This window comes from Aedes aegypti, unplaced genomic scaffold, assembly GCF_002204515.2.
Source record: "Aedes aegypti strain LVP_AGWG unplaced genomic scaffold, AaegL5.0 Primary Assembly AGWG_AaegL5_hic_scaff_1022_PBJ_arrow, whole genome shotgun sequence".
Taxonomy (NCBI): Eukaryota; Metazoa; Arthropoda; class Insecta; order Diptera; family Culicidae; genus Aedes; species Aedes aegypti.
In genome coordinates this window covers 613-21,485 of record NW_018734431.1, presented here as the reverse complement: position 1 = coordinate 21,485, position 20,873 = coordinate 613, and the positions used below count along the sequence as shown (strand labels likewise).

The following is a 20,873-nucleotide window of genomic DNA, read 5'->3' as shown; positions in this document are numbered from 1 at the left end:
TCACTTGAGTGAGAACGACACGTTGATAGCCTTTCCACATCTTTACTCTTCCACAATACAGTTGTTGTGGAAGTGATGTAGGTACGATAGGCAAACAGTTTCAACACTCAATAAATCGCACTCGCTCTTCTCGCATGAGATGGGTGGATATGAATTATGAAAGGGGTCCGCGTGGTCTGTAGGGATTTGAATTCTAAACTTGTAACCAACTCAGTTATTGGGTCACCAAGTGGCTCGGTAGCTTAGTTGGTAAAGCGCTCGTCTAGCATACAAGAGTCCTGGGTTCAATTCCCTGCCGAGCACGTGGATTTTTTTTCATAATTTCACCCATAATTTTTCCATCTTTACCACGCGTTATGAGTTAATTAATTTAATAATTTTAAAATTTTAATTTTGCAATAAGGCCGGAACAAATTTTAAATTTTACTTTTGTCAAGGGGGGGGGGGGGGGGCCCTTCAAATTTTTCAAAAAGTCAGAGGGGGGAAATAAATAAAATGTCTTATTTTCAGTGTTGGTTTGCACTGTTGTTTGTGTGTTTTAAGCTTGTTTTGTAATTCGTCCTTACAATATTATATGAGACAACAGGTTTTACTGGATTATAAGTCCTAAAACGTTGCAATTTTCAGTTTATTGCATGTGAAAATATTTTATTAATTTTGGAGTCAAGGTTTTTCCAATAATATTCGAGTCTTTTAGTTTATCTTGGACTTCCTCTGATTGCTTATTTTGTTTTAAATTTTAAATTGGTAAATTTTAAATTACCATTCTGGTAGTAAACTTATTATCTTGATCTGAAAAATACAAATTACAATTATTAACACACCGCTGAGTTAACACATTTGAAATGTATTTTCACTGAGAATATGTACTTTAGTTCCAAATTTGACCAAGAGTATGGGGCCACGACAAAGCCGAGAAATTTTAGTTTCATCACCTTTGTCACCCGTGAAATCTAAAGAATGCAAATTTTTATTATCCCCACTTACAACATATTATACTGCCATCCTATACATATTTATCTCACAGTCGCTCAGGTTTGCAAAGAAAATAGTACAAGAGCTTATAGAAAAGCAATATGTTTCACAGAGCCAATTTTCTTCAATTTATTCAAATCTAGTAACATATTACTACAAACAAAATGTTACATATATGGTAAATCAAAATATAATAATCAAAATTTAGTTTGATGTTGCATCCAACTGCAACATTTCTGCAGCGTTCCTTAAACGATAAAAAGCTTAAATACAATTTGAAATTTTAATATTTTCTCTTACCAAAAGTAAAAAAACCTGGAGATTCATGTTTTGAAAAATCGAATTATGAGAAATGTTATAAATTAATGTTCTTCTTTCTGGCGTTACGTCCCCACTGGGACAGAGCCTGCTTCTCAGATTTGTGTTCTTATGAGCACTTCCACAGTTATTAACTGAGAGCTTACTTTGCCAATGACCATTTTTGCATGCGTATATCGTGTGGCAGGTACGAAGATACTCTTTGCCCTGGGAAGTCGAGAAAATGTCCAACCCGAAAAGATCCTCGACCGGTGGGATTCGAACCCACGACCCTCAGCTTGGTCTTGCTGAATAGCTGCGCGTTTACCGCTACGGCTATCTGGGCCCGAAATTAATGTTATGAAAAACAAAAAAATGACATGATTATTGTTCAAAACATTTTTATTGGATGGTTATATGTGGCAAAAACATGGTTTTGGAGCATTTGAGTATTAAAAATGATAAATTTACTTGAATTTCCATTTTATTATTTATTGTCCCCCCCTCGACACATTTTGTTGGAAGGTGACAAAAGAAGATTTTAAGATTTGTTCCGGCCTAATTTAGCATTTTAACAAAATTGTTTAGATTCAGAAGATCCAAATATTTTTTTTTTTCTAAAACATATTTTGATGTATGCTGATAAATTTCTCCCCAGTACAGTCGAAGCTCGTTATAACGACAACTTTTATAGTGACAAAAGATCTCTATAGCGACATTTTTCGGTCCCTTGAAAAATATTTTGATGTTATAACTATTCTCTATAACGACTTTTCTCTATTACGACGGTCCCTTGCGATGTCGTTATAACAAGCTTCGACTGTATGTCATTTTCAATTTTAAATATTTGAATTAATTTTATGAAATGTTAAGTGTTATTTCAGAACAAATCAATTGAGTAAATTAAGATCTATTAAGTGCTGGTTTTGCCGAAATTGTTTGATAATGTTGGAAATCCTAAGGATAATATAACAAAAAGTTGTAAATTAGTGATCAATTGATTCCCGGGTTACGATATTGGGTTTTTATTCCTTAACGGAAAACTCGTGAATCTACACACACTTCAAGGGACCCCACATCTATTACCTCTAAAGTAAGCTTTCTTGTATTTAATGATAGCTGTTACTTATTGATTGAAGACAGTATATCGGATTTAAAGCATACAACTGATGAACCAGTCTAATGCATAAATAACTACATCTGGTAGGCTAGTCTCCTGGCTATCCACACGCATTAACAGTCTTTAATTATTGCACGACTCGGCCGGATTGAAACTCGATTTATATATAAATACTCACTTTGCGATCGCCGTTTATCTAATTTGCTCGTAGTTTTACCCATGTTGCTCCAGTCGTTGTCCCGTGCATTAGACGGCAGGTCGAGAATTCTCACAATCCAAATAGGTGTCAGCTCCAATCATTATGTATGCAGCTCACTTTTTTCGATTTGAAACTTGTTACACACCTATCCAACTTGTAGGCACACTTTCTTCGATACTGCTCAATTAACGTCTTGTTTTTTCAGATGCAGACCACACTTCATGGAATTCTTTACCGTTTACTTATTTATTCAAAGAAATCTTAAACAATCACCTCCAAAGCACACGCTTTTCTTGATAACAAACTCACCGCACTAAATCGGAGAACGGCAAACAATACAATAAGCATTCTGATAAGGCCCCACCGAAGTCTCCCAAGTAGATATCAAAAGAACCGCAGGGCTGTGTTGTCACCATATTACACGACATTCACTGAATCAAACCGACAAAAAATCACCACCAAATGTACTCCCCAAAAAGTTGTCTGTTCTTGATTGCAAAGCCGCTTATTTTAAGCTTACAAAATGACCCAATCTTCCACAGTCGTCCACTCGCCAAAAAGCTGACACAAAACAAAGCAGCCAAACTAATTGCCTCCATCGCATCGCCATGCAACTCTCGCTGGTAGGATGATGAGCTCCCATCAGCAGCAGGCAGACGGTACGACCTGTAGGGAAGTAGGTGATAAAATGAACACCTTAAGAAGATTACAAAATGAAGCCACACTTCCACATTTCATGTTCACAGATCTAGAGAACCTGACAACCGTTCGCGTTGAAAATTTGATCGATTGGTTCCATGCTGCTGATAATCGATCAAATTTACAACTCAGAGTGAGTGTTGTTTCGTTTTCTAGACTATTTAGTGCTTTTCGAAATTTGTGGTTTGGCTTCGTTTAAATATTAAGGATTTTATCTCATTTGGTTTTGAAAAAAAATGTATAGATTCCACGCACAAATCAAAAATTCGAATGTTTTTTTTTAATCAGTTACACAATCATAGCTTAATACTTGGAATCTTAGCCTATTTTTCTCTTACTAATGAGAATGTACATTTCAGTTGCACTTCAGTTTTGATGGACTATTTGCACTTATTCCACGGTGACTGAACTAAAGATTATCAACATTTTTTCGCATTTTCAGCGCGCTGATCGTGTTGTAATGGTTAAAAGTCCTTGGCCCACTCTGTTTGCATACTTTTATCAATTTCTATTGATCATACAAAATAAATTTGTTACATATCTCTCACAGTTTACATTAATATTCATCACGTCTGATCAGAGTGAAATGGAGCTAAGGTTATTCAGCATTTATTGACAAAATTATGTTTTTTGTCAAGTTTTTTGCTTGATCCCCTCTGTCTGAACGCTGACCAATTGATCTCTTCATCAACATAGAGAAGTGTTCTAAAATGTCCATGCGCGATAAAAGTTTACAAAAGTTTGTTTTACTCTGTAATTATCAAAGTGTTCATTTTACCACCGCTTCCTCTACTGCTGCTTTGTGTCGAGAATTTGTGTACGAGCTAAAGCTCTTCCCCAGAAACGTGGCTGGCTGGTGTAACGAAAGATGTTGCCAGGTGGGTGGTGGAAGTAATGTGGTCCATATGTGTGCTGGGCCAGTACTGCTGGCTGAATGTTGTGGAATTCCTAATGAGAACCGATACAGAACGGGAAGATCGAGAAACTAATGAAGTGAATGATGTCATTAATCGTGCACACACTACCTGGTCTCCTGCACCTTTAAATCTGTGACGTAAGATTTGGGCTTGCCTTTTGTTTGAAAGAAATGAATTGCTGTTTACTGAAACCTGAAACCTAGGTAAGGTGGTTTCAAGCCTTTTATTTGTTAAACCACAAAGCTAAATTGTTGCGTCTACGTATAGTATATCGCTTTGGTGAAACAAACATTTTTGTTTCTTCAAGCTCTAAATTTGCTGAATGATATGAAAATAAAGTAGAACAAAAAATAATATGTTTTGGAATTTATTAAGCGTTTCAATTAAGATGTTTTGAACTTCATGAAGTTCCCATTACTATCCAAAATAGAGATAGTGACTTGAGAAAACTAATGAGATTGATGATTTGGAAAAAACTACGATTATGTTTAGAATATCTTTAAACGAACATAAACAAGGGAATACAACGAGGACTTTTCTTGTGTAATTGGTTTGGGAGTATCGTGATTTGAAAGACTATAAAACACTAATGTTTGTCCATACTGAAATAACAAGTGCAACAATGCTCAAAGTTTTATGGAGGTTTGTGTTATCATGATATGTTTCAAGTTATCACTAAGTCTATATTTTAACACAATCAGGTTAAATTACTTATAAATTTTACACTACACTTATACTGCATTCAAGTAAGTCAAAAACTAATTTGTTTAACCATTACAAATTTATATTATGTTAGTAGATGAAAAGAACCGAATTTAGTACTATACCACATAATTCCACTAGAGTTTGTATCCTTTGACAGATACGCGTATTTCGACCTCAACTGTAAGGCCGTCTTCAGTGTCGTGTACAAGACTCGATGAAGTATAGTACTAAATTCGTTTTTTTCATCTACTTATAGGTATTCCACTAAACAACTCGAAGATTTATTACTAAAATTGTGCTGTTTTTTTTTAATTCTAATTCCAACAAATTTGAAATCCTTTAAAAGTTTGTAAATCATTTGGTTGAATTAACAATAGGGTGTTTTATGGGAAAATAAGAAGTATGATTCTGACCTCTATTTTTGTAATCGTACTCCCTGCCGTAAATATATAAGTATAATTCATCATTCATCTGTTTTTGTTATGATTTTTAATGCCATCGTTTGAGTTGTATTTGGCACCGACATGGATAATTTGCTTATAGTAAAGCCCTGTAAGGTTGAATCGTAGTTTTAAGTGTTTTCTTTCATATCACGATTTTTTTTTTTGTAAAAAAAGTAGCTTAAATTTTTCTAAAAATCATTTTGTAAAGCAACCATTGTACGAGACAATATGAGTCTATATATTAAATCTAATGATTTTTATACGATAAAGCACTTACAAGATATAATGTAGAATAAGGCGATATATATGTGAGAGTTTTGTACAAAAACTGATTTAGTGTCTGATTACAATCATAAAATGCTATGTTTTGCTGACAGTTCAATAAATATCGTTCCCAGAGCTACACTTTTCGAACATTTACATTCAAATAACTTTGAACAGTTTTTAAAATTCGGGAATCACTCAGCATCATACGCAACGACAATATTGCAGAAATGGAATGCATTGATTGTCTATTTTCGTGATAAGGTGGCTTTGTCCAGCTATGACCATATTGCCCCGTTTCTACATTTTTTTATATAGTTTCTGTTTTTTATAAAAACAAATTACGGGGCCGATACAAATTTGTGCACAATATTCCAATCGATAATAGAATAACGAACTCCATGAATATATGAAGTTTAAAACTAAATTTTTGCAGTGGCTGCAGAATCCTTTATGAGGTCTTAAAAAAACGGAGTCAAAATCCATTTTTTAACCTCAAATCAGAGGTGGCCCATACTGCCCCGTCTTACCGTACTTTCGTCAAAACTTGCTTTGACATAACACTACTGGCAGCTATACGTGCAATGAACATTTAATACGTTGCTATGCAAGTTTTAGTGCTTATTGACTACTTGATCAACCGTGAACATCGTAGGTACAAGGTCTTCGCATCTACAAGCGTAGAGTTTTCATTCCCGGGAACATTTCCCGGGAATTGAGATTTCCCGGGATTCCCGTTTCCCGGGAAATGATTTTCTGTTTCCCGGGATTCCCGTATTTCCCAGGATTTTCATATTTCCCGGGTAACTTTATAAAAAAAAGAAATTACTATCTATTTTCAAACAAAAACCATCGCACCATTTACTAATTATATAATTCTAACCAAAGAACTCACTACATCACTAGTTTTATTTCGATGCTGATTTTTTGTTTTTTTCTTCTAATGAAATAGTTGTTCATAAAATAGATATCGTTTTTGACGAATTTTGCTATATAAAATAATGGAATTTTCAAGGGATCTTTTCTATGAATTCAGTGACCTTATAAAGTTTTCATGGATGTATCAGTCACAATTTTTAATATAAAGATTCTAGTTGGATCAAGAATAAACTCCACAAGGACTTTGGCTCAATACTATAAACTTTGTTGTTCTGATGCCAAACGTTTCTTCAGAGAATCATGAATAAATTACTCATAAAGAACAGAAATAACCAACAAATTTACTGGTATAAAATACATATAGGGTCGATGAAGCCGCATGACTAAGAACAAATATTCGAATAAAATCGAAAAATAAAGCCAGTGGCATTGTTTTTACGTCTGAAAGCTTTTTATCACGGTTTTGAAAAAAAAAAACACAAAAATACGAAAACATTTTTTTTGTGTTTATTGTCTCTTGTGCTACTATAGCCTATAATACAAAGCAAAGTACAAATCAAAACCGTGTTCTTACAAAACTTTTACATTTTTGCTTTGAAAGGTGGATCAAAAGCTTTTGATTGATATTAAAAAGTTCTAATTTAATTAATTTTTTGTTTTTTGAAAAATAGTTTTTCTTAGTAGTGAAACTATAGGAACAATAGGTTTCCTATAGATGCAAGGGAGGTTAAATTATAAGCAAAACCATATTTCGATCATTTTTTTTAACAAAATCGAGTTGTGTATCAATGGTACTTAGGTAAGTGGTTCCTGAGCTTCACGTTAAAAATGTATTGCAACGATTTGTAGCAAAACGGCCGTAAAAAGCTACTGATGCAACTATGGGGGACTGTCTACTAAGGGAACACTGACCCTACACGAAATACGAATAATTTGACAAAAAAAAAATTCATCAAATTTGCTTTATTGTCACGTTTTCCAGAATTTCCCGGGATCCCGGGATTTCCCGGGAAATGGTAATTTTATTTCCCGTTTCCCGGGAAATCAAATCCCGGGAAATTTGAAAACCCTACTACAAGCGTAACTAAGTGATCTCACGAAGATTTATGAACAACACATAGGTATACAATTTTGTCTCATATTCTGGACACTCGTTTTTTCACACAGCGATTTTTCATTAAAGCATTTCAAATTCTTCTCAAGATAATCAATTTTTATTTGATTCAGGCCTCTTCTTTGACTGGCCTCTAGTTGTGAAAATATGAATAGGGCGATATTCAAAACTGAAAAGACAATAGATGGCTCTTTTTCAGTGGTAGTAAAAACGTAATCCTGATGCAAAACACCATGGAAGATAGACTAAAAACAAAAAGTTATCTATTTACATTACGCTTGATTTCTAATCACTACTGTTTCGATCCAGTTTTCTAATTGCTAGTAATTTACGTTTATTTTCCATACGATTTGACAGTTATCTACTACCATTCTTCCATGCGCTTGTGTTCGAAGTTTGAGAAATTTGAGAATCCAACGTAGCGCGATCAGTGAGTGGAATACAAACATCAGTGTCGCTGCTCGGGGGCCAGTGAGAGAAACTGGATGTTCGAAAGGTTGTTGTCTGTACTTTTTGCCGGTGGTGCCAAGTGTTAGCGATTATGAACGAAATAAACAGTCGTTAATGTTCGGAATATGAGTCATGTTTGGAATTTGAAATAAAGCGGTACAATGCATATGAAATTACTGTGCCTTACCCAAGAAAATAGAACCAGAATTACCTTAAATGTATAATATATAACTGCATTAAGTCCTTATTACCTCATTACCTCTTTCCAACAACACGGAAATGAGAAATCATTTCTGCATTCTGGTAGTTTTGGTGTGCCATAAATCGTCAAAAATCGAAGAGTCTACAGAAATGTCTTGTATGTATGCTAACAGGTGGTCCGAAAATTCCACAATCTGAATGTACCTTTTTCTCTTTTTGGAAGTGTTTTCAAACTGGCATAAGTTTCTATATTTCTTAAAGTAATATCAATTTGTATTGGGTTTGGTACAAACGACCACTCCAAAATGCACTTTTAATGCACGAAACTGTTTTTTACGAATATTATATAATTGTGAGATTAATCTCATTTTAGGTTCGAGCAATTATTAAATGTCATTTAAATTTGCACTTACGCATTCAGTTAATATTTTCTAGGTTGGTATTTTCTGGTCATTTTCAATAGCAGATTAAATGCTGCTGTTCGGCTAATGATTTGAGTTCAATACTGTGTGAAAATTTAATATTAGTGTGAACATGGTTGGTTCAAATATTTTGAATGATTTATTCGCTCATGAATCGATTTCGATGGCATCATAACTTTCACTGACCTAATCATACTGTACTGTACTAAATGTAAATTAATCTGAGAGCAGAAGTTACCGGAAGGAGAACCTACTCAGAAGTCGCATAAGAATAGGGTAACGACTGTTAATTTCGTTCTTAAGGTGAAGATGAATCGAAGCCAAAGTTCAAATTTTCAAGAGCACTATCTGGAGAACCAAGCATCCGTTTAAGCTGAAAACTTAATCGATTGGTCACCAGCTGGTGACTGGTGGTGAGAAATCAAGCGTAATGAGAATACATAACTTTTTGTGTTTAGTTTATCCTCCGTGGTGCTTTCATTGCTACAGGATTTCGTTTTCACTACCACTGAAAAAGAGCCATCTATTGTCTTTTCAGTTTTGAATATCGCCCTATTAAAGTTTTTTTTTTTTTTTTTTTTCCTTCTAAGCAATGGGGGGATAATCTGCTCAACAGACTCCGGACCGAGGTCCGGGAGTGTGGGGTTGGGGACCATTTACTACGTACAAGCAGTAAACAGGACTACACCCCCGACCCACTAAACCATTTCCATTGCCGCCAAACCCTTCGTCTCTCCGGGACCACCAAGAAGGCATTGCTTCGGAGAGGGGCTATTGCACATCGCATCCTCCAGGTTAGCTGCGTAGCCATGCAGCAACGAACATCGATGACACGCTTATGGGGGTCCACCAAGGTAGCATGCTGGCGCATTGCCAGCTTCCCGGGTGGTCCTCACCTCCCATTGTCCGCTGAAGGCGGGCAGGGTCGACCACTAAGCCCGCGCCCAGCTGCACCGCAGGTATCAAGAACTGATACTGCGGGCTTCGCAATTTGACCTACTGAAGGCTCAGGCCCTATCAGCTAGCACCAGCTGGGATTGCTGACGAAGGGGCCTCCACCTGCCCCGAACAACCAGAGGCTCGTATCCACCCAGTAGGCCGGCGCCACGACAGCAGCGCTACCAGGATGTTCTCCCCGCGGCCACTTAATCGCTGTAAGGGTCGGTTTCGACCGTAGGGCACTGGTATGACCTACGTAGCCGACTGCGAACCCTTGGACCACCTGTTGATTAGCGTCTGCACTAGTCACTCCTCGAGTCCACACGCCACCTCCTTTGGAGTTCCGAGACGATGTGGGTGATAGCCGATGAAACGGCATTCCAGCCAAACTTGTCTGCACACATCCTCTGGACCAAATTGTCCGGAGTCGTGTCCCGACCGCATGTGGCAAACATGCGGTCACGCATTGTGCGGAAACGCGGGCACACGAACAAAACGTGTTCCGCCGTTTCCTCTAAACCTGCACAAACTGGACATTCGGGAGAACCCGCATGACCGAAACGGTGTAGATATTGTCTAAAGCATCCATGACCCGAAAGGACCTGTGTTAGGTGGAATGTTAGTTCCCCATGGCGCCTATTGACCCAGATATCTAACCTCGGAATCAACCTGTGAGTCCACACTCCCTTGGTGGAACTGTCCCACGCACGCTGCCATTTGACCATGGAGGCCAGTCTGGCAGTCCTGCGTATGCCTCTTGTGCCGCGCATTTCGAAGCACTCTATGTCTTCCATGATAAGGATACCAATAGGCATCATACCGGTGATGACACAAAGTGCATCGTGTGACACGGTACGGTACGCGCTCGCAACCCTCAGGCACATTAGCCTATAAGTACTCTCTATCTTGCTACGGTAGCTATCGGTACTCAAAGCCGTGCCCCAAGCCGGGCCACCATACCTCAGTATGGACGAGGCGACACTGGCCAGAAGCTTACGCTTGCTGGCGTACACCGCAGAGCTATTGGACATCATCCGGGACAGTGCCACAATAGCTGTGGAGGCTCTCTTGCAGGCATAATCGACATGGCTACCGAAGGTAAGCTTGTCGTCGATCATCACCCCCAAGTGTTTGACGGAGCGCTTCGAAGTGATTGTGCAGTCGCCTACACTGATCACCGCTTGCTGCACCGACTTTCGGTTGTTGACAACAACAGCCTCAGTTTTGTGGTGAGCCAATTCCAGTTTCCTGGAGCTCATCCACTCCTCCACAATTGCGATCGAGTGGGCTGCAGTCAATTCCACTTCTTCGATCGATTCACCGTAGACCTCCAGCGTAATATCGTCGGCAAAGCCAACGATGACCACACCCGCCGGGAATTTTAATCTCAACACCTCGTCGTACATGACATTCCATAACACCGGACCCAGGATGGAACCTTGCGGGACTCCTGAGGTTATGTGAAAGCACTTCCGACCCACCTCTGTGTCATAGACTAATACCCGATTCTGGAAGTAACTTCCGAGAATCTTGTACAGGTATTCGGGTATTCCCAGACGCAGGAGCGCATCAGCAATAGCCGCCCAACTGGCGCTATTAAATGCATTCCTTACATCCAGAGTCACTACTGCGCAGTAGCGAATACCCCTCCTCTTACGCTGGAGTGCTATCTCAGCGGTTTTCTTAACCGTCAGAATAGCGTCTACAGTGGACCTCCTTTCCGGAAGCCAAACTGGTTGCCTGAGAGATCATTTACACCCTCAGTGTACCTCGACAGTCTGTTGAGGATGATCTTCTCGAGCACTTTCCCCACCGTGTCAATCAAGCATATTGGTCTATACGCCGACGGGTCACCGGGTGGTTTCCCCGCCTTTGGCAATAGTACCAGGCTCTGCCTCTTCCACGCATCTGGAAATACTCCCTCGTCCAGGCATATCTGCATAGCAGATCTGAACATACCGGGAGCCTCCAAGATTGCGACTTTGAGGGCCAGGTTTGGAACTCCGTCCGGACCTGGTGCCTTCCCCATGCTTAGGGATTTTGCAATCCCTACAAGTTCCTCATCAGTTACTCTATCCTCATCGCCAGCCCCAATCCCCGGCTGTCCTACAAAAGGAGGCCATGGGCTAGGGTTGTGGCGCGGGAAGAGCCCCTCGATGATCCCCTCCAGCATCTGTGGAGATTGCTCCGTAGGAGCAATTGCACCTCTTGTCTTCGCCATTACGATCCTGTAGGCATCACCCCACGGGTTCGCGTTGGAGTCCCTCGAAGCAGGCCTTTTTGCTTGCACTTATCTCGGACTTCAGCGCGACTTTGGCAGCGGTGAACACCGCCCGTCGTTCTGCACGCTCCTGCTCGGTACGTGCTCGCTGCATCCGTCTCCTGGCCCGTAGGCAGGCACGGCGCAGGTTCGCAATAGCTTGAGTCCACCAGTATGTCGGTGGTCTCCCATTCCTAGGGTGGACTTTTCTAGGCATGGTCGCATCGCATGCACGCGTAAGCACCGCTACCAGTTCGTCCCCGCTTAGGCCGAGTAGGTTACGCTCACGGCGGAGCGCCTCCCTAAGTACTTCATCATTGAAGTACGATGTCTTCCACCTACGAGGGCTTGGCCTTGACCTAGCCGCTTCCTCAACCCGCTGCCTGCTGTTGTTGTAGTCGATACTGTAGCGAACCGCCAGGTGGTCGCTGTGAGTGTAGGCATTGTCTACCCTCCAGTTCGAACTACTCTTTAGGCCAGGACTACAAAAAGTAACGTCGATAATCGACTCCGCTCCGTTACGGCTGAAGGTACTTTTGGCACCAACATTAGCCAGATCGACATCTAGCACGGCCAGTGCCTCTAGCAGGATTTGACCTCGCTGGTTCGTGTAACGGCTTCCCCATTCCACGGCCCAGGCATTGAAGTCACCCGCTATTACAACTGGCCTTCGCCCTGTCAGCGCGGTCGTCATGCAGTCCAGCATCTGCGTGAACCGCTCGGTCGACCAACTCGGAGGCGCATAGCAGCTACAGAAGAGGACCCCGTTTACTTTGGCGATCACGAAGCCCTCGTAGGTAGTAGACACCAACTGCTGGACAGGGTATTTACCCGTTGTCCATATCGCCGCCATTTTTCCGGTTCCATCCACGACCCAGTTGCCGTTGCCGGCGGGTACTCGGTATGGGTCCGATATGATGGCGATGTCCGTCCCCCACTCAGCAACTGACTGGTACAGCAGTTGCTGAGCTGCGTCACAGTGGTTCAGGTTCAGCTGCGTTACCTGCACTGTGATTTTTCGTTGATGGCTCGTTTGAAGGTCGGGCACCTTGAGCCTCCCGTTGGGTGATTGTTGTTCACGGACTTGCCGGAACAAATCAAGCACTTGGGAGGGTTCTTGCAGCCTAGTGCCTTATGACCTTCCTCACCACAACGCCTGCACAACTTAGTCCTATCAGGGCCTTTACAGCCCCAGGACTTGTGTCCAGGTTCCCTGCACCTAAAGCAGATCACTGGTTGCTCATGTATGTTCAGTGAACATACTGACCAACCAACCTTGATCTTACCTACCTTAGCGGACTTATTTGCGTCTGCCACAGGTAGGTGTACTAAGGCCACCTGAGTACCTGCCGGACCTTTCCGTAGCTGAACGGCGGTGGTGGGCACCTGCACTTCGCACTGTTGCCGCAGTGCCGTGACGAGCTCTTCTGCGTTAGTGATCTCGTCAAGGTTCATCACCTTCAGAGTCACTGACTGCGTCAGAGCCCTCACTTCAACACCAGCGCCAAGGACCTCTTCCGCCAAACTTTTGTAGGCGGCGCCCTTGCGCTCCTTGTCGCGCTTAAGCTCGAGGATCATTTCACCTGTACGAGTGCGTCTGACACTGCGTACGTCGGCTCCTAGATCCGCAAGCTTCGCGTCACTGCGCATCGCCTTCAGGACTTCCGAGTACTTGGACTCTTCCGTCTTGATGATGATCGCATCACCCTTTTCGCGCTTGGCACCTACCCTCCTACCTTTCTTAGGTCTGGTATCCCTGCGCTCCTGATTCTCCTGTTTCTTCTACTTCTTCTTCCTCACTACGGTTGTCCAGGGGGCGTCCCCCCCCTGCTCCGCCCTGACCTGTGGTGATGGAGGACCTCTCAAAGGTCGCAACCCCCTGTTCCCATCACTCCGTGAGGGGCCAGCCTTTTCGGGCCCACCCTTCTCGGCTTTCCGGGACGCCTGGCTGGGGTCCGATTTTCCGGCACTTCTGCCGGTTTTCGGGGTCAGTATCCGCCTGGCCTTACGAGCGCCGCCGGGTAGCTCCTCCCCTGACGGCTGCCTCGCGCGCTTCTGCGATCGCTTGCTGTAAGCATTCGCTTCCACGCTTTTGGGGCTGCCCGCGAAAACGAAGGGTTCCGTCTGGGTAGACTTCGGCACCTTCAGTTCCACGGGTTCTGCCGCAGCCACAGTCACCATGGGTTCAGCATGGTTCTGCTTGGCCGCCAACATTGACTTACGAAGTCTAAGCAAGGCCTGCTTGAGGTCCTTGCTGATGTTAGACTTCGAGGACGCAAAGTCAATTATGGAGTCGAGCTGCTGTGCAGCCACTTCCATCGCAGAGAGCCCATCTCTACTTTTATTGATGGCCCTCATCAACCACGCTCCATCCATAACTTCACCCGATGCGTTAGCCGGGGATGAAATATGGGTTCCAGCACTGGCACTACGTGCACTGCTGCCTCCTCCTGCTTCTACTCTCCTCAACGGAGATCTAGCTAGCCCACTTCTTGCGAAGGGGTTCGCTTCCCTACTACTGCTACTACCTGCACTACTACTATTGTTTTGATTAGATATTGTACTCATTTTTGAATCCCACGAGTAGCACGGGAAAAGAGGTCCACCACGCCAGAGCCCTGCATTAACGCGGTAAGGGACAAAATACTGTGATGGGTGCCCAGGTGCCCCACAGGCTCCGTTAATGGCCGAACATCTTTTTCACCCCTTCGACCATTCATTCCTCAGCACGGTTTTTCGCATCACACCTTGAATTGGGGTTACCCCGTTTGGTGGACTCTTACCACCGGAACGGGTTGTCCGTAGTTCTATTCTGGACGCCGGAACTACACGGCCATTAACGTTAGAACTCATTTATTTGTACACTACAATCTCTTTTTACGACCGTTACGACGGATCCTTTTTACGACCACTTTGTAACGACCGAAATTCAGATTAACGACCGTTTTTATGAATGATCAATATCTTAAAAAGTAATCAAAATTGAGGATCATGATGTTCAGTAAAATTGTGCAGTTGACTAAGGGCTAACATGCGGGGGTCATTGAAATGCAGAATTCTGCCACCAAGCGGCGCCAGTGGGCACCTGACTACTTAGAACGATTGGATCCTTGACAAATTTGTTCAGCAGCTCAAGCGCTATCATTATAAAAGCCATGAGATTCAAAATGTTGTCACCAGGCGGCGCTAGTGAGCATGAAACATTTGTTTTGCGTTTATCTATGTAACCTGACCACTTAGAAAGATGGCGTCTTCGACAATTTTGTTCGGTAACTTAATACTTCAGTCGTCGCGCTGTTGTATTTTGTACAACAGTGGTGAAAGAACCTCGACTATCGTACACAACATCAGCGTGGTGGTTCTGACGGCGGCAAACCGCGCGACAGCTGAAAGGTTAAGGACTGTCACTATTTGACCCATGAAATTCTAAATTTAGCCACCAGGTGGCACTAGTGGGCATCGAAATTTTATTTTTATCTGATATCTCAGGATCCTGACTACTTAGAAAGATGACGTCTTCGGCAAAGTTGTTCAGCAACTCTAGCGCTATCATTTTAAAAGCTATGAGATTTGAAATTTAGCCCCCAGACGGTGCTAGTGAGCACGAAACATTTGTTTTGCAAATATCTCAGCATCCTAACCACTTAGAAAGATGGGGTCTTCGGCAAAGTTGTTCAGTAGCCCAGGCGCTATCATTATAAAAGCCATGAGATTCAAAATTTTACCACCAGGTGGCGCTAGTGACCATGAAACTTTTGTTTTGCGGGTATCTTAATATCATGACCACTTAGAAAAATGGCGTCTTAGGCAAAATTGTTCAGTAGCTCGAGCGCTATCATTATTGTAGTCAAGAGATTCGAAATTTGGTCACCAGGCGGCGCTAGTTGAAATTTTTGTTTTGCGGTTATCTCAGGATCCTGACCACTTAGAAAGATGGTATCTTCAACAAAATTGTTCAGTAACTCAAGGGCTTACTGTAACTGTGAGCCATGAACTTTGAGCATAAAATTTTTGTTTTGCGAATATCTCGGGATTCTGACCTCTTCAAAGATGACGTTTTTGTTCAAGCTTTTTAGTAGCTCAAGACCTATAATTATTCTACCAGAGAGATTCAAGATTTCGCCGAGTACTAAACTTTTGTTTTGCCGATATCTCCGAATCCAGTAATGTTTGATCGTTTGATCCTGTCACTTGCTCCTACGAGGCGGGTGAGGGGATCGATTTGTGCACATTGAGAAATGGTAAGCTAATCCCATGCCCCATTCATTAAATCTCTGTGCAACTTCGAATGCTTTGGTCAATCACGTAGTAGCAACTATGAATTATACAGTCATTTGCCGATATCTCCAAATCTTGACTACTTATAAAGATGGCGCCGTCGAAAAATTTGCGAATATCACATAAGATTGACCACTTAATTATTGCTCTGTAGCTCAAGGGCTTTCATTATTTGAGACAAACGATTCAAGATTTTGCCAACAGGCAGCGCTAGTAAGCATAAAACTTCTATTTTGCAAAGATGTCCGGACCCTGACATCACTTAGAAATGTGGTGTTTTCGGCAAAATTGTTACTATCTTGAGATTTGAGATTTTGCCACTAGGTGAGAATAGTGAGCATGAATCTTTTATTTTGCAGATATCTCGTGATCCTGACCACTTAGAAAAATTGCGTCTCCGTAAAATATGTTTATTATAACCAAGAGATTCGAGATGTTTGGCAAAAAAAATCATACTCACTAGTGCCTTCTAGGGGCAAGCAAGTGAATTTCATGGCTTGAACATTGAATTTTTAGTGAAAAATAAATTTCAACCTTCCAATGCTCTCAATTCATATTGATTCAATAATAGTGAGCCCTGCGACAAAAACCTTCAATTCATTCTTATCAGAGCTTTCAACCTCTATTTCTTATCTTTCCAAATTAAGATTCCACTATTTCATATCTCGTTAAGGTGGAATCCCAGCGTGATTTTTTTTGGAACGTTTGATGTATGAAAATTTAATTGTGTCATCAGGATGGACATAGGAGAATTTTGTGTATTACACAAATAATGCATGCATAACTAGGTTCGATGCAAATTCTGGCTAACTTCTCGATATCAATTCCTAAAATTATCTTTCGCAAAACTCGAGATTCTTATTCCCAAACGGTGTACTTGTCACCATTCGTAGACCATTTGCGTCATTCGTAGAACAAATTTCAAAGATTTTTTTTTCTCTGTAACTAGGTTCCAATCGAAACATAGCCTTCTTTTCAGCTTAATGTACTATGAGCATTGTTGCAATTATAAACTTCTTGCCAGTAGACCGATAGCATTTGTACATTTTGTTTGATTTCGATTACTTGAAAAGACATTAGGGTCTTAAGCAAGTACATATGAAGAAATTCAAACGAAGAAAAAAATGTACTTCCTTGTGACTTCCTCAAATTTGGGCAATATTATGTGTGTTCTGTAACAAAGTTTCCCTAATCTGGTTCCTAGCAGCACTGTTGATCTATATTTTTCTTTTATGGGAGTTGATATTCATAAGTGCAGATGCATACTGAATAAGATCTTTATGGAATATACAAAACAGCTTTCTATGTGTGATCACGTTCTCGGAAACACTGAAGAGTGATTAAATTATCTTGGATATGTACCCATAATAATTCAGAATATCAAAGTGGGACACAGCCTAGCAATTTGAAACAAATCGGACACTTGAACTCAGTACGGCGCCTTCGGATGACGACATTCGACGCACATGTCGAATACCCATTAGCAAGCTATAATTGATGACTGAACGCGACTTCACAGCAAGTGGTTGTATCCATTTGTTTTGAGGGCTTTTACGAACGCATTATGGTATCTCTTCAACTTTCACTGATTTTGTCACAGCTTAAGATCTCACAGCAGATGCGAGGGCGCCAGAAACGTGAAATAGTCCCATCCTCTCGAGCCATGTCGATGTCATCACGTTTTCAGCACCAGCAACACTTCAAATAAAGACACACAAAAACGCCCACGCACAAACCGACGACGATGACCATTTGATGATTGCACTGCCACTTTTTGGCTTACACACATAAAAACGGAATGGATCTTCCCGGAACAGAATAACCGCAAACAAACTCAATCGAATCTACACTGCCACCGGACCAGGACCACCACCGCAGTAGTCACCGGTTGCCATTCAACCGATCGTATATCTATTGATATAGCACACCACGGTGTGTCTGAAACCGTTATAAACAAAAAATACCATCAATATGGTCCAAGAACTTTTATTAAAATCTTGTTTTAAAACAATAACACGATAAAGCGTGTTCTTACTACTACTTTGGACAATTTTCCTGCTCAAAAAACGGCTATATCAAATTTAAAGAATTATTTTTGAAATGGGTCCTAATTTGAACCTTGGCACTTTTGATCATGTTTAACGTTCGCTTAGTCGACAAAACCGCCACAGGGGTTGACTTTTTAACACTGGGGTTGTTCCTATCTGACATTTCGGAACGGACATGGAAAACAGAATGTAACCAGAATTTGAATTTAAGCCAAGGGGTGAGACGAAATTACGAGAATTGGAAAACACATATATTTTTAACTTAAGGTGAAGATGAATCGAAGCCAAACTTCAAATTTTCAAGAGCACGGATCTGGAGAACCAAACATCCGTTTAAGCTGAAAACTTAATCGATTGGTCACTATCTGGTGGTGACCAATCGATTAGGATTTTAACTCAATGGATGTTGGGTTCTCCAGATTTGAAGTTTGGCTTCGATTTATCTTCACCTTGAACAAAAGAAAAACATTTAAGAGATTGAGCAAACAGGTACTTCTGACCTAAACTTAAGCGTTTGGTATATAAAATGGAGCAGGGCTTTAGGCCCTATTTGGCACCCGCTACTCGATATGTATGATCATAGCATCTTCTCCGTGATTTTGGAAATATTTCATTGAGGTTCCATTCTGTCTCAAATCCAAAGCCTCGGTTTTTGCATGGCGATTTGGTTGAAATGTTTAACTGAAATAAATCATTTAATTTCTAGAAAATGGCAGTCAATTTCGATTTCAATGTCTTTCAATCTACTTTATACTCTGGGAGTTGTAATGATTCTCTAATTCGAAGTCAGTCATGGGTCATTCCCATTCGAATTACGTGTAGAATAGAGTGACTAATAATCGTGGCAAGGTGACCCATAACGAGCAGTGTACACAATTCGAGCTTTTGGAACTCAGACGAATGGTTCTCGGAGAAATGTGAAAACCGTGTGGAGAAGGGTTTTTTACCATCGGAAAAATAGTTCGTCAAATCACTATTGCTTTCATTTCCCTTGATGAAACATCTCCAAATTACAGATAGTTTTCTGTGATACCATATCATTCAAGTGGTGGGTTCAGTATTAATGTTTTTTTTTGTTTTTTTTTTTTTCAGTAATAACGGTCTCAGACACACCGTGACACAACATGTGCTTCTCCCGGCTGGCCAACAGCACATAAAAACTACCCACCGCAGGACAATTAATTAATTTGCAAAGGTAAACAGAGCACATTTTGCATACTGATTCACGGTTTTTTTGCACTGGTTATCGGCTTTTGTCTCCATCCACCTTATCCTGCATTTTTGATATTCAACGTCGTGTCGCTTCGTTTGGTAGGTCAGCTGTTGAATTGCGCTACCGGCCAACTTCCTGACGCGGATAAATACACAGTTGTATTTGCTGACACATTCACATTGTTGTTAAACACGTTGTACACCCAAGCAGTACCGAGGTACTTTGCTACTTTTTCCTAGTAGCTGCCACACAACCAATGACTTGAGAAAACTGATGCCAACCAGATAAGAGACCTCCACAACAACAGTTTTGCAAACAATTGCACGCCGCCGAATGATGATCAGCTTTATCGTTAGACGCGTCGAACTTCACAAGCTTCTAAGTAATTTGAACCGCGTCTCGCGTATCGCGCGGATATCATCATCACCTATTTGACGACGCCAACGACGACGTGTTAATTCGAATCGGGAGCCGATCGGGAACTGACACTGTGTGGTATTGTAACTCACGCAACGCTTGTCCAGAGAGTTTCAATGCAACCGCCTTTACTACTTACAGTCAGTGACAAAAGTTTGTATCCAACTGCTATTTTTCCATACAAAACGCTCAAGTTTGAGGCTCCGTATCTCAAGTTTTAGTATTCCGAATGGGCTGAAATTTTAACGACGAGCAATTAACAATCTGCGGTTTTATCTGTAGCGATTGCAGATTTTCAAAGGGTAAGTAAGCTACCGAGAGATTTTTTTTAAATTAATACAGAAAAAGTAAGTTGTAGCCGGTGGGTGTGTTTGGTAAAGTGCTTCCCTTTAAAAAGTTACGCTTATTTGGCAGAACACAATGTAATGTAATGAACTCACTACAGAAAAAAAAAGAATTCAGATCGTCGTTCAAATTTCAGCCAATTTGGATTACCGGAAATTTAGATACATAGCTCTAAGCTTGGTCATTTTATATAGACAAACAGCATTTGGTAACTAACTTTTGTTACTGACTGTAGCTGAGCGGTGAGGATGCGAGTGTGTTGTCGGTGCGCGCGCGATTTCAACACTGTCGTGAGTAAGGTAAATTGGCTTATTTGTGACATGTATCGTATGTGGAATGTGTCTGCTGGTGTTTTGAGAATTGGAAATGATTGCAAACCCAAGAAACAATTAAAGGCGATTAATGAACATATCTACTTAACTATGGTTCTATAACAGCCGTGGAAGTTGAATAATGTTATTAATACTGTATAAAGTGATGGATAAATGCTGCATATATTCTTAGAAGCTTTTGTTCCTCACTCTCATGTTTTTTAAATAGCTGGTTGAACCAAAGGAGAAATGACGTTGGCTAATTATTTAGTTTGGTTGTCTAAAGGCCTCTCTATAATAATAGAAGACGATTTGTTTCTATCAATTCAGATTCTGTTGTTCCATATATGACAAATAATTGAATAACAAGTTTTTCC

General features: G+C 41.1%; 1 long non-coding RNA gene across 2 annotated transcripts; it reads right to left on the bottom strand.

The window, feature by feature from the left end:
- Positions 1 to 2,602: 2,602 nt before the first annotated feature.
- On the bottom strand, positions 2,603 to 20,221 carry LOC110680198. Of its 2 annotated transcripts, none has more exons than XR_002502786.1 (2): positions 19,379 to 20,221; positions 2,603 to 2,904 (listed from the first exon to the last, which is right to left on the bottom strand). It is a non-coding gene; the product is annotated as an uncharacterized LOC110680198 (long non-coding RNA). The 2 variants fall into 2 exon arrangements; XR_002502787.1 differs by having other exon boundaries at positions 19,430 to 20,221.
- Between the last annotated feature and the right edge of the window lie 652 nt (positions 20,222 to 20,873).